Source organism: Alexandromys fortis, unplaced genomic scaffold, assembly GCF_014885135.2.
Source record: "Alexandromys fortis isolate MF-2015 unplaced genomic scaffold, M_Fortis_MF-2015_v1.1 scaffold_37, whole genome shotgun sequence".
Lineage (NCBI taxonomy): Eukaryota > Metazoa > Chordata > Mammalia > Rodentia > Cricetidae > Alexandromys > Alexandromys fortis.
The window spans coordinates 5530713-5544982 of NW_026067914.1; the positions used below are offsets into that span (position 1 = coordinate 5530713).

The 14270-nt window shown below is 42.3% G+C and overlaps 1 protein-coding gene across 13 annotated transcripts in view; it reads left to right on the forward strand.

Annotated features, from left to right (window-relative positions):
- The window catches only part of Prlr (prolactin receptor), a 167634-nt gene that overhangs the window by 122640 nt on the left and 30724 nt on the right, over positions 1 to 14270 (forward strand). The gene's annotated exons all lie outside the window — the stretch shown is intronic.

Sequence of the window (14270 nt, forward strand, 5' to 3'; positions counted from 1 at the left end):
ATATTAGAAGAATCCTTTCTGCACAAGATCGCCTTTCTACATCTGGTTCTTAGATTCAAGTGTAGATACCTGGTGGGTAGGTGGGTGGATGGATGGATGGATGATGGATGGATGGATGGATGGATGGATGGATGGATAGATGAATGAATGGATGGTGGGTGGGTAGGTGGATGGATGGATGAGTAGGTAGATGGATGAATGAATGGATGGATAGCCATGCATTACAACCACTAACATGGGTCAGTTTACCTGTTTTCTAACCTGCCCACAAACACACAATTGAATCCTTATTCACATCTTTCCATCCCCATTCAATGAATGTATCTTGGAAGTTCTTTGGAATGGAAGTATTTTTTGCTCTACTCCTATAACTAGCCCCATATTTGGCTGTTACCTATCTGGTTGGATTGGTACCTTTTCTGCTAAGAGAGCTCTAAAGGGAGCTGAACAAAATGGAACTGGGAGAAGAGGAAAGCCAGCAAGAGAAACAGGCAGTTATCTTGACAGATAAACAGCCCAGATGTTTGAGTGCAGAAGTCAGCCTAAAAGAACACCCTGTACATGGGTGACAGGAGGTGACTCGGTGAGGTAGAGACGGGGTGTGCTCCTAAGGGGAGCACAGGGAGGAGGGTTGGACTTTGGGACTGGTCCTGAGCATCATGAGATGGGAGAGATGTGCAAATTTTCTGCATTTTTGGCCTTGCCTGTGTTCTTCCATCAGTGGCCTGCAGACTTCCAGTGCCTATTGCTTTGCATCACAAGCCCTAGCAGAAGCTGAGGAGCCAGACAAAAATTTTCACACAGCATCTCAGACCAAGAGCATGACTGAACTTGCTGGATTTCTCTGAATAAGATGACCTGGCTCTTCTCAGGGGCCTGAAGAAGACATTTGCTATAAAATTGCCTTTCATCTCCTTGTCAGAGCTGAATGGCAAATAATGGCTGGTTTCCCCAGGGTGTTTTAAATGTATTCAGACACAGTAAAGAAGTTAGGAAAAGTGGAAGTGAGTCTTAAAAAACTGAGCAGCCAGTGGGTGAGAGAGCTGTTGAAATCCTTCACTATAGCCCAAAAGACAGGCACAGCTCAGCTACAAAGAAGATAGGTGGAGGTTGGTCAACAGGCACTGCTAAACTTAATGCCAGGGATATGGGACTCATGTCTCTAAGGTACCCTCTGTTTACCGGGTTTCATTGGTGAGGTTTTTGTTGTTATTATTGTTGTTGCTGTGTTGTTGAGGATGATGTTGTTGAGTTAATCCTGTTGTTGAAATATGTCTCCTCAATCACAAAAGTGGTCACTTCTTATTTTGTTACATTGTAAGATTGCCTGCTTTAGAGTAATCCTTCCTCCCAAAGGGAATCGTTGTCACTGTGTTGGCATGAATGTGATTTATGGCTAGCGTCTGTGCACCTGTGCAGAAGCACATGTCAGAATTAGGATCAGGTATATCTGTTTCATGTGCCCAGTTATTGCTGTATTTCACCTTAGAAAATTATTGAAATTTTAATCACCATCATGTCAAGGGTAAAATAATATCCACTCTTGTCTATGATCTAATTAAGCAGTCCTTTAGATTCTGGTGTTTTAGTTGTTTTCTAATAATTTGTTTTTATAAATCACACTGGGGAGGAGGAATCTATTTATTCAAGAGATGTTTTGTGTATTTAGATTTGGGATACACTTCTGTATAAATTCAAGATAGATTTCTGAAGTGTACTTTCTGATTTATTGTATATGTAATGTTCTTGAGACTTTTAAGATATTATGAGAAAAGATAAACCAACTTCCAATCAAAAGACAAGGTACTAGTTTAAATGCATTTATACACTCAGTGATAACATTTTGAAATCCCCCAGGATTGGCAAAAAAAAGGGATAAAATAAAATATTTTATATGAAAATATTTTGAAAACTAAAAGTTCCATTAAAACAAGCAATGCTTTTACTATCTATTTTTGAACCACCCAAGTAGAAGATATGCCATCCTGGGCCAAATATCGCAATTTTAATAACTCTTTAAAAGCACAAAATCTTTGCCATCTTCCCTTTCTACATTCAGCAAGCACTCAATACAGTTCATTTCTTCAGAACCATTTATTGAGTACCCATATAGAGAGCTTTGTTTTAAATATCACACACACACACACACACACACACACACACACACACACACACACACACTGAATCACTAAGCTTCTAGTCCTGCCTGAAGGGCTGTGGGGATATGAAGTTGCAGAAAGATTAGTTGGAAATCATTATCAGTACTACTATGTATACCAGCTTTATAAGACCAAGAGTGTCTGCCTGAATGAGAGCGGAACCAGAGAAGGAGGAGGTATCTGGCCTCTCCATTGGGTAACAGTGCACCCATCTTTGCTGCCCCCAAAATACTATGGAGATGTCACATTTTCTAGTAACTGGATTTCTGGAGAGAAAAAGAGACATGTTTGTGGGCAAAGACTTATTTTAACAGGCTACATATAGAATTAGTAGGATCTCAGTGGTATGCCCTGGCTACCAATCAGTGTGGCCTTTTGGCGAATTAGCTGTGAAAGCAGAGGCCACCTACACAACTGTTTGGAGCCGTAGCAGGAGGCAGGAACTTAGGGAGGTCTGAGGGATGATAAAGATGATAAAGGGAACAAATATGGCAACTGTTGAAGGAAGAAGACAGATGCTTAATAAGAAATTTGGTCAAGTGTCTGACATGTAGTGACTAGGAAACCCCTCATCCTGTTAAACTACAATACCCTTGTTCTTATTAATTCTTGGAGGGACAAAGGACTGAGTGTAGTCTCCAGACAGGTGGAGGGTAAGAACAAAGACCACCTATGAGAAGCTGGGACACTTCAACACTCCTCCTCCATTCCTTTCTAATTTAAACACTGCCACGTTCTCAGAACGTTGGTGCTAAAGCTACAAGTCTTTCCTCTGAACTGTACAGGGTACATAGTGACCATGGCCTGCTTCTCTTCACATATTAATTTGCTGGGCCCCTAAGGCTCCGTGTTCCTAGCACATGAACCTACAATTTCAGATTTTTAAAAATGTGGATTCTAATGTCATCTTTTAGACCATAAAAGGCATTCGGAAGTTTGTTCCACACACCCGGGTATGAATAAGCCTTGCCACTTAAACACACCTAGGAAAAGCACCCTGAGATGTTATATCTTGACTTTAAATAAATTGGCCATTGATGGAGATAAGAATATCATCAAAGCAGCCCTTTTTTCCCAAATCACGTTGGTTTCATAAATTAAAATCAATTCCTATTTCCAAAACTGAGCTGACAAGCTTGGCACAACAAACTAGGTGCCTGCCAGGTTACGGATGGAAATCATTGTGGATAAATGCCCAAGAGGAGTGTTTGTAGAAAGAAGGAAAACTAGACTAACCTTTTAGTATTGACGTCCCAAACCATTATCCCTTTCCTAGTTTCAGAAAGTGGGGGCCATAAGGGGCAGCATGGGTTAAATGCTCTGCAAACAAGCACTCATTTTACTCTGTCAAAGCAAAGAGCAAGAATGATTTGCTGAGATTTGCCCAGTCATTGTTATCAAAGGAAAGTGTGTGGATGTTTGCATAGGCCTGTTCTACTTCATTGGCCTGGGGAGGCTACTAGTAAATTGGAAGCTGCAGTTTCAATTTCCTTGATAAACATCAGTATCATGGAGGACTTAAGAAATATAGAGATGCCCAGAAGTATCCTTCTATAACTGAGAGTCACACTTAAATTTTAAGTATTAAGCATGCTCAATTTTTCTAATTGATGCTTTATCTTTAAAATGTTTTCATTTCTTCCTGGATGTTTTCATATAATATATTTTGATCATATTTATTTCCCCCTTCTAGTTCCTCTCAGATATCCCCCAACCTCTCTACCTCCCTAGCCATCTCTCTCTCTGCTTCTCCTCCCCTCTCTCTCAAAAGAAAAATAAGGAGTCCAGTTTGTCTTGGCTGACTTCTCCTGGGCATGGGGCCTGTTTTCTTGCTTTTACCTTGTACCACTATTTAAAGCTCAGATAAGCAGCTCAACTATCTGGAACGTGTCTGAGATCCAGAGAGCAAACCAAATAGACATTTGGAAAAAAAATAGATGTAACAAAACCTATTCGTTTGCAAGGCTGGTGGAAAATTCCTCTATCCTCCCTTGCAACTCCTTGTCATTGTTTAAGTTGCTTCAACTTTCTAAATTTGAATTTTTATAGTAGGTTTCTGACTTCATGGAACAAAAGCAACCATCGATAGAAGGCTTACTAGAAGAGGGTTGTGTAGCAAAAACACAGCTACTAGCTATTAAATTAAAATTTTAAGGGAAAAAAAACAATGAAAGATGGGGAGGTGGGGAGAAAAAGAAAAGAAGGCTAACAAGAATATATCTAGGCACTGAGGATCCTCAAGTCCTAGGTGTTTGGTTTAAGCAAAACTTCTTTGGTCTGTACTTCTTTTCTATGTAGTATTCTGTAACTACAGCATCTTGTCTCACTATAACTGTTAAGTTCGCAAATGACCTCACTGTCCTAATTAAGAAGTGAGTGATTTTTACATGTGTATCTGATTGATTAAAATGATATTTTTATTGGTGGCATGTTTTAGAAAATTAGACATATATACTACCCCTGGACATGTTTTCATTGAAAAAAGAATGGACAAAATATAAAAGGAATTGGATAAGGACCATAATTTTGTTTCATTTGAAGACTAAACAATTGAATTTTTGCCTGTTTGTGATAGCCCTCACATTTCCTCAATTTCCAATAACTAAAATTTTTGTTTTGGCTATTAGACAACTTCCCTGTAGCCAAATCTTGTACACTTTAGTCTGTCTGTCCTTGAGTTCAAACTAATATACATGAAATAGTATTGGAGAAGTCTGCAGTAATTTGAAGAGCATCTTCACAGGAAGAAAGAATTCCCTGGCACAAGAATACATGTTATTTTCCTCCCTGTGGATCTGAGAATGGGAGAAAAGTGTAAAAATATTATGGTTTATGTGGCTTTTTGTAAGTGAGTCAGGCTGAGTTTGTAACTCAGTGGTGGGCTGCTTGCCTCAAATTCCTGAGGTTCTAGGTTCAATCCCGAACATTACTAAGGTGGGGAAAAACACATTAAAAGCAATTAAGCATTTCTGCAAGTGTTATGGCACCTTTAAAATGTGTGCAAAGACACAGGTTGGACAGTACAGGAGCTGAACAAAATGACTTTGATGGTAGTGTTCAAGACGGCTCTGTGTCAGCAAACCGGGCATCAGAGGTTTCCATCTGCTCATAACTCTTCTGTTTGATTAAATGCAGTAGTTGATGTCCAAAGTTGGCTGTGATGACTGGCTCTAGATTATCCATAAATCAGCCAGGCTGAGCAAAAATCAGGCATTTTCAATGCTCAGCCTGTAGCTCCAAAGCTTGAGAACTAGGTCACTACTTCTCATCCCTGTGAAGTTCCGTGGGTTCAAAGAGGAAATCAAGAGCCTCCCTTCTGAATGAGCTCTTAGGACCACCACAAAATCCTCTGCTTCATTTCCTGTGGGTGAGAAGAGAGAAAGGACCCTACAGACAGAGATGGTGGGGTGGTGGGGGAAGAATATATGGAAGTTTTAAAAGTCAAGAGTGGACTGAAAGCCGGGCAGTGGTGGCGCATGCCTTTAATCCCAGCACTCGGGAGGCAGAGGCAGGCAGATCTCTGTGAGTTCGAGACCGGCCTGGTCTACAAGAGCTAGTTCCAGGACAGGAACCAAAAAGCTATGGAGAAACCCTGTCTCGAAAATAAAAAAAAAAAAAAAAAAAAAAAAAAAAAGACTCGACTGAAAGTATAGCTTTTCTCCTTAGTTTCAGAGCCCATGGGTCAATCATTTAACTACAGGATGAGTAATAAGGACAACATAAGCTGTGGAGGGAAAGGAAAGGAGAGACTCCAGCTGAAATGGGTGCTGGACCCTTTTCCTGATTCTGTGACTTACTCTTAGCATCCTGACTGAGGTGCTAAAGAAAAGCAGGAAGTAGAAAGAAGAGAGATTTTTGACACATTCTCCATAATTTCTCATTGGACTTAACTAGCTTCTCAAATGTGGATACAGCCCATCCTGCAGGCTCTGAAGATTTTCCCATCAGATGCTTGATACTTCATGACAGTTACTGCTTTATTAGCTAGCTTCCCACACACGGCAAGGCTGAGATAGAGCTACTATGACTATTGCACCTTTCAGATGAGGCCAATGAGGCTCAAGGGGATTCATGGGTTACTCAAGGTCACACAGTGGTCTTAAGAGTGGAGAACTTGACCTCACTCTCTTCACAAGTAGGTGTGAAACTGGACCAGATCCTTTCAAGTCTTGGGTTTTCTTTCAGATCCAAAACGCCATGATTCAAAACTCCAAAAATCTTAAACAGGCAGCCAAAGAAGCAGTAAACCAGTAATTAATCTTTTTTATTTTTGTTTGAAATTTCCCCTTTGCTTCCAAGCATGTTTCTAGAAACTAAGAGCCATACATAAATAGATAAGCTTGTTACTGGCAATAATTTATTTTTTAATGAAATCTAAGCTTGTTTTGTGTTTAATTAAATCTGCCTCTCTCAAGAAGACTCTCCTTTACATAATCTGGTAAAGCATATGTCTTCCTCCTACTACGTGGCCCTTGGTAATTAGGTTTTCTATAGTAACAAACAACAGTGACATTTCTGTAACTTGAAGCAACATTCATTGTTTAAGCACTTGGCAAGAGGCAGAATGCTGGCCATGGTGCTTCTGGGATTGGCTTCTGAGTGCTGTAAAAATGTAGCCACTATCTGATACAATTCTATAGCTCTGCAACTTAGACAAAGAAAATCTAAGCCATGTTCTGCAACTGTTTCTGGATGGACAGATGTAGCCAAAGTAGCCACAATGGTTCACATCTCATTAGCCATGGCCTTTCAAATGGATGAGTAGATAATTGTGGGATTGAGTAGTGTCCCTTTGCAACATAATGCCCAAGTTTGTCTTATAATGATAAATGTCTCACCATGACTGGGAATAAGAAAATATTTAGGCACTGTAATCCAATCAGCCCATCGCCAGCTGACCTCCATCAAAGCCTTAAATGTGATATTTCCCACAAAGAGACAACAAGACAGCCCCTCTATACCCTTCACATTGTCTTCCTTTCCCTCTTTAACTTTAACTAAAACTCTCAAATTTCAGCTTGAATGACAGTCATGGAATTGCATGTTTGAAATGCCCTTTCCTAGGCACCACATCCAGAGACGTATTACATCAAAAAGATAGTGTATCTAGAATAGTCTCTAGAGGCAATGCCGCTAGGATATCTACTACTATAGAAGAAATGCCATAGGCCTCCCACAGCACCCAGCATTAGAGCCAGATCTGGGTAGTGGATTTGAGCGCTGAGACCATTATCAAAAAGAGGGATGACAGCTGGGTGGTTGTGGCACATGCCTTTAATCCCAGCACTCGGAAGGCAGAAACAGATGGATCACAGTGAATTCAAGGCCAGCCTGGTCTACAAAGTGAGTTTCAGAACAGCCAGGGCTTTTACACAGAGAAACCCTGGCCAGGAAAAAAAAAGCCAAAAATATAAACAAACAAAAGAGAGGGATGACAGCCTTGGAAAATTTAGGAACAATGATCCAAGCCATCTTACCTGTTCCCAGCTCTCGTGACAGGTACTATTTTGTGCTTCTGGGGTGGGGCTCCTTAAAAGTAGGATCATTGGTCTTCTATCAACAGCTTAAGTGGAAAGTATGAAGTGCGACTGCTAAGATCCTCTTTTCTCACTAACTGTGTGATCTCGGACAATTAATGGAACATCTCTGGGCTTCAGCATCCTCATCTCTGAGATGAGTATACTAATAGTACCTATACTTCAGGATTGTCACAAGAGCTAAGCAAATGAACCAAGCAGTGCATGGTACAGTGTGTCCAATACAAGGCTCTCCTATTTTATCACCACAGCTGTGAGATAAGGTCGGTGATGTGTATACCCCTTACCCTTTTGAACATCTGTGTCCTCATCTTTGACATGAGAATGATAGGATGGGCATGGCAATAAAAATAACAATAATTGCTGCTCTGATTCTGTAAAAGACTATTGTAAGAATAAAATATGATGGGTATGAGGTCTTTATATATGGCAATTACAAAGCTGAACATTTTACTTTTGATGTTGAGTCAGAATCCAAAGACTAAATTCAGTGTTTCTGTGTTGCTGCCTGCCCATGTAATGGTGATCAATCAGTAACTTCTTTCAACCTCAGTTTCCTCTTCTGTCAGTGGGATCTAGTAGTGGAGGCTTATATGTATTTAGCAGCATCTTGTGTTAAGGACCCATCAAGGGTCCTTAACTCTTGCTACGTCTTCCAGTATCCAGGGAGATACAGTCTTGGTGCTAAAGGCCTTAAATCTTAGCTATTGAGGAAGCACTTTAAAGCTCAAAGATTACAAGTTGAAGGCTTGCTTGGATACAGAATGAACTCAAGGCCAATAGAGTCAGCTTAGCAAGACTATCTGTGCACCTTCCAAAACAGATGTGGAGGAGTGGAGAGGGGCAGCCACTCAGTGAGGGAGTACTTTCTGAGTATATGTGAGGCACTAGGTTTAAAACGTGCTTCCAGGAGGAGGAGGAGCAATGAGAGGAAAAAGGGGGAGAACAGGAGGGGAGGGTAAGAGGAGGGTGGGAAGAGTGGAAGAAAAAAAAGAAGAGGAAAATCAGCTATAGGTAGGTTTAGGTTCAAACTCCTGCAGATACCAATGAGTAAATATTCACATCTCTTGCATAAAATATCATAATGTGTAGACATAACCTATGCACATCTTCCCATATACTTTAAACCATCCCTCGACTACTTAGACTACCTAATATAGTATAAATGGTATATTCAGTTATTCTGTGCTATTTAAGGAATGACAAGATGGCATGTTTAGTAACGATGCAAATGCTTTCCAAATGTGTTCAGTCTAGTTCTGGTGAAGCTGCAGATGCAGAAGCTGTGACTAGGGAGAGCCCAGGCATCTCCAGAATCCCTAGGGACACGGCATAGGAACAGGAACCCCCACGCACTAGCAGAGCAGTGAAACTCTTGGCTTGAAATCTACTGGAGCCTGTGGAGTGGCTTAGTGAGCTAGCTGCAAAACATCATATCCAATCCATGGTGCTTCTGCAGACATTTATTGACAGATGATTCCATGAGAGACTGGCTCCTCTGAAAATCAGGTCAACCTGGACTTTTCAACATCTATCCAGATTGTGGCCTGGCCAGGAAGAATTAACACTCACCCAGTTCCTCTCCTTTCCTTTAAGAAAAAAAAAAGCTGAGTACAAACAAGTCTTTGTCACAGAAAAGATGCTGCTGGGACTTTGGGGCGTGAGCAGGCAGAGTTGAAGTCACTGGCGTTGGAAGCGAGGCTTCCAGCTATGGGTCAGCATCTGGTGTTACATTGACTCCGGTGCAGAGGTGCAGGCAGCACTGAACTGTAATTTGCCCCCTCTGGTTTTGAAGACAGATCTTCCCATGAAACTACCCTTACGCAGTACCAACCTGAACCAGCTTGCATTTGGGCCACGCCCTCCTGCTAATTTGACTGTTTCTTATAGGATGCAGCTGTCTGCTTGCATAGCGCATGCACGCATGCAGCACATCGGCTCCTCTTGGGTTTTTGAAGCAGGAAGAAAGCAGGGCATAGTAGTCAGAAGTGGGTGTTTGAAAACGTCTCCCGAACTGTTTCTAATAGCCTTAGCACCGCCGTGGTGATCTAGCTAAATCGCCAAACACATGTGCAAATGGGAGTTGACTTGGGTAGGCCCTGCACAGGGAGACAGATCTGGGAAATCTAATTGCTGATAAATTACCACAATATGAGGTGTGTATCTTTGCACTGGATTCATTTTAATAAACCAAATGCTGAGTACTTGTTCCTAGCTGGGGCTATTGCTCCAAAATCCAGCATACATAACAACAATCTTAATCTTCATCGTGGTATGAAACAGCTAATCCCTTCTGTTCTTCTCCCCATCCTGAGAAGATTATGTCTCTTGTTTTCCAAATTAAATACTAGCATTCTGTTTTGGAAAGAAAAGTCAAGCTGAGAATCAAAGGGCATACATGGGATTCTTTCCCAGTTATTTCGGCCTCTGATCATTTAGTACCTAGGGCAGGTGAGGTGATCCAATGAGCAGAGGAGTCCAAACGAAAGACCTAACGTCTCTTAATACCTTAGTAGATGGGTGTATTTGTATTAGTTTGCGAAACATGAAGGTTTTTCTTTCATGGGGGTAGGCCAGAAAGATATTAGAAAGGTAAATTAGGTTGATGGGCGGAAGGAATGGCGGGTAGCAGACTAACTACTTAGAGTGAAGAGCATTATGATGTCCGCAAGGCTTCCTTATTTATAATAATGGCCCTGACTGTTGGGGGAGGGACTGCTAGTGACCCCTGAAGAAAACTGACTGTGCTCCTGCAGGTTGTCGCAAAACCATGCATGTACAGCCAGCACTAAGTGGACTCTGCGTTTAAAAAAAAAAAAAAAGTCACATGAAATTCAGGAGGAATAGTGGCAGAGGGGATAGGTGATAAATTGGAGAGAAAAGAGGGGAGGCACATATGATCAAAATGCACTATATGCATATAGGAAATTCTCAAAGAATTTTTGAAGTTTGCCTCCCAAAACAACAGAAACAACCCAAACGTCCAACTGTAGAATTAATGAAGAAATTATAGTATTTCATTCAATGAAATGAAATGAAAATAAATGATGTGAAACCACACACAACAACCAAAAGACATCGTGCAGCAACGTGGGATGACAGGAGTCAGACACACACACCCCTGCAATGCTTGTGGTATGACTCTATTGTATAAAAGTTGCTGGGAACACTGAGACAATGGGGATGTCCTATCAGGAACTCACCAAGGCCAGCTGGCCTGGGTCTGAAAAAGCCTGGGTTAAAACCGGTCTCGCTGAACATAGCAGACAATGAGGACTACTGAGACCCCAAGAACAATGGCAATGGTTTTTTCTTTTTTTTTTGGCAATGGGTTTTTGATCCTACTGCACGTATTGGCTTTGTGGGAGCAGTTTGGATGCTCACCTTACTAGACCTGGATGGAGGTGGGTGGTCCTTGGACTTCCCACAGGGCAGGGAACCCTGATTGCTCTTTGGCTGACGAGGGAGGGGGACTTAATTGGGGGAGGGGGAGGGAAAGGGGAGGCAGTGGTGGGGAAGAGACAGAATCTTTAATTAATTGATAAATAAATAAATTTAAAAAAAAGTTGGTGGGAACAATTATAATAATCAGGAAAGTCCTGCTGGGGTAGGTAGAGAGTAGGAGGAGCCACCAGCTCTATTTCCAGGCTACTTTCTGTGTTCTTTTGCAACTCAGATGGTAGCACAGATCTGTTCACTTGGTGATAGTGTACTGCAGAATATTTGAGGTTGACTCCTTAAAGTAAGTCTTGAATTGGCTTGTCCATCAAGAATTGGGTTTATAAAAGCAAAGAAGATCCTCACAGTCTCTACCTAGCCTGTTGGGTTCATTTCTCTGGTTAAGGAAGCTGAGACCACAGGGACAGAAAAGCAGGATAGAGCAGAAACTGTAGCAATCTCCTAATACCCAACACCATGGGAGAGCTGAGGCTTTGGACTTGTGATTGATTATCTCAAAGAGTAGGAGGACCAGTGCACCCAGAGGAAGTCTAAGGAGAAAAGATGAGTGGCAACATTAGGCGGTGATCTCGTGAGAGTTCAGATCTGGCCTTTTAACACTCATGGTCATCCTGCCTCCTCTCCTGTGGTATGCCTTCCATGATGTGGGTGGGAGCACTAACCAAGACCATGGGACCCTGACTGGTTTTCCATCTAGGGAGTCATTCTAGTTTCCCAAAAGAATGAACTGCATAGATTACAAACCATTAAGTTGCAACCTCAGCTGTTAGCCTCTGAGGAAGAGGGTTGGCTTGCTAGAAAACAGTAATAAAGAGGGGCTTTTGGAAAGAGTAGGTCTAAATAAGATCATAGTTGAGACAAAAGCAGCCCTAGGGAGAAGAGGGTTAAGGAGTCCCCTTGTCATTTGTGCCACAGCAGGATGGAGCACAGGGAGAGTCTGAACAATGTGATAAAAAAAAAAAGGGCCTGGAGATGGCAGAGTCTGAGGAATCAGCAGAAGCCAAATCAGACAGTCATGGACAAAGCAGATGGAAGTGTGGAACTCAGCATAAACCTGCTCATAGTTGGAGACTTTTCACTTCTCCACCAGAGTCACGTTTAGAGAGTTGGTGCTGTGTGGATCCTCAGACGACTATCCTTGGGCTGAGTACGCAAGGCTGACTTTTTGCTAACTAGATTCCAAATATTTGGATCCAAATATAAAGTTGAGGCCTCAGTATCCCAGCCCCAAATGCCGTGGTTAATAACGAAGGTCATGTCTGCTTTTGGCCAGGCTCTTCTTGCAGTGGAGAACTGATTCAGAGAGATAAGACCAAAACTCTCCCTAGGCTAGGGTCTGCTCACCACAAAGACTGGTATGTGGATCAGCAGGAGGCATGCTCTATGATAGGACAAAAGTACTGCATACCATTGACCAGGGTTAACATTTAGCATCGCCCCACTTAGGGTGAACATTTGCCATTCTATTTCCCTCTGAAAGTTCGCTTGTCACACCTCGGCTACTTTGCCAGAGAGTGTAAGACGGAGAATGAGTTGGGAAGTCATTGTTCAAAACACGTTTAGGAACATGTCTAATTCCTTGGCACAGGCGACTTAGGGCACTGGAAAATGCATGGGTGTGACCAGATTCCAGCATGTCTCAGGAAATCATAAGAGAAAGTTGTTTTACATGTGCCTAGAGGGGTTTCTGATAGCATTTTTAAAAGGAGGAACTTAAATTAGAAGTTTCTTGGATCCTGCACCAGCAGAAGAGGAGATACAAACAAATAACTAAATCCACCCCCCAACCCCCCCCACCCCACCCCACCCCACACCCCCCCGCCTCTGCTTACCCTGATTCCCGGCCTAGTGTTTCATTTGCAAAACAGGCGGGAAGCCCTGCCTGGCAGAGCTCTCTGGCCTCACCCACCGATGGGTGATTTAAAGCATGGTGATCTCAGGTGTTGTTTATGTGATGCCCATAGGAGTAAGGCAGTCTCCATAAAGGGATATTATAGAACGTCTTCAGCCAGGGAGAAGAATACCCACTTCCAAGCCAGGCTGAGTGTCTAAGAGGGCCAGGATGAGGATGCACAGGGAGCTGAGACAGATCAATACTGGAGACCATTAACCAGAAGGAGAGCGGCCGCCGAGATAGCCTTGTGTCTGCTCTGGCTCTCCGGCTCCAGCTCACCCAGATCTTGGCCCACTTCTCTCCACAGATCAATTGTGCCTGCCTCATGCATCTGTCCTGTAGAAAGGGACAATTTTGCCACTTATCACAGATAGCCCCCAAATCATGATTCTCAGATGCTCTGGGATTTGCCAGATTGCTCTCCTGTTAGCACGTGATTGACCACCTATTAAGCTGTTTCTCTATATTCATTTTCCATATCTGTTAAGATGGGGTGGGAGGTGGTAAACAGCATCTACTTATGGGGCCACAGAAAGGACAAAATGAAATTCAAGTGATGACTCAGCCCAGCGCCTGGACTATAAGGGCATCATTTAAAATCCATTAGAAGCCTTTGACCACTTGGTTTAAAGAAACGATCCCCAAGAAATTAAAAGAAGCAGGTTGGATTGAAAATGTGCTACTTAGGGAGGGTAAGGGATCCAGGCAAAGCAAGCAAAAGGTCTCCTGCACTTTGATGGGCCCGTTAATGGGTCAGCAAAGCTCTGAACCACAGTCTTCAATGTAAGGGCACAACTTGTTGGTGCCGGCACACCCCAACCTTCCAGTGTCGCTAAAATGTCTATTTCTGAGTGATGCCACAAGCAGTAGTGGCAGGTGTAAAAACACCTCCAAAAATTGCCCATTGAGTAATACGTGTTTGACAGATAGAGGGCTTTCCAGACCAGGAGGAATAGACAAATTCTGCTCCCTTAGGGACCCATCAAGCAATTCTTCACATGGCCTAACGCGGGCAACTTTGCCTCCTAGATATTCTTCCCTTGATTTAAAAATAAAATTTAAAGGGAGATTAAAACCATGTGTTTCTGGAAATTTACACGTAGCTCATCAAATCTATTGTTTTCTGAGCGATGTTTGAAGTCTAATAAGACTAATGAGCTTTTTTTTAAAAAAAAAAAAGTTCATAAGAATGTTTTAAGGAAGGAACATAAGAGGCTTTGA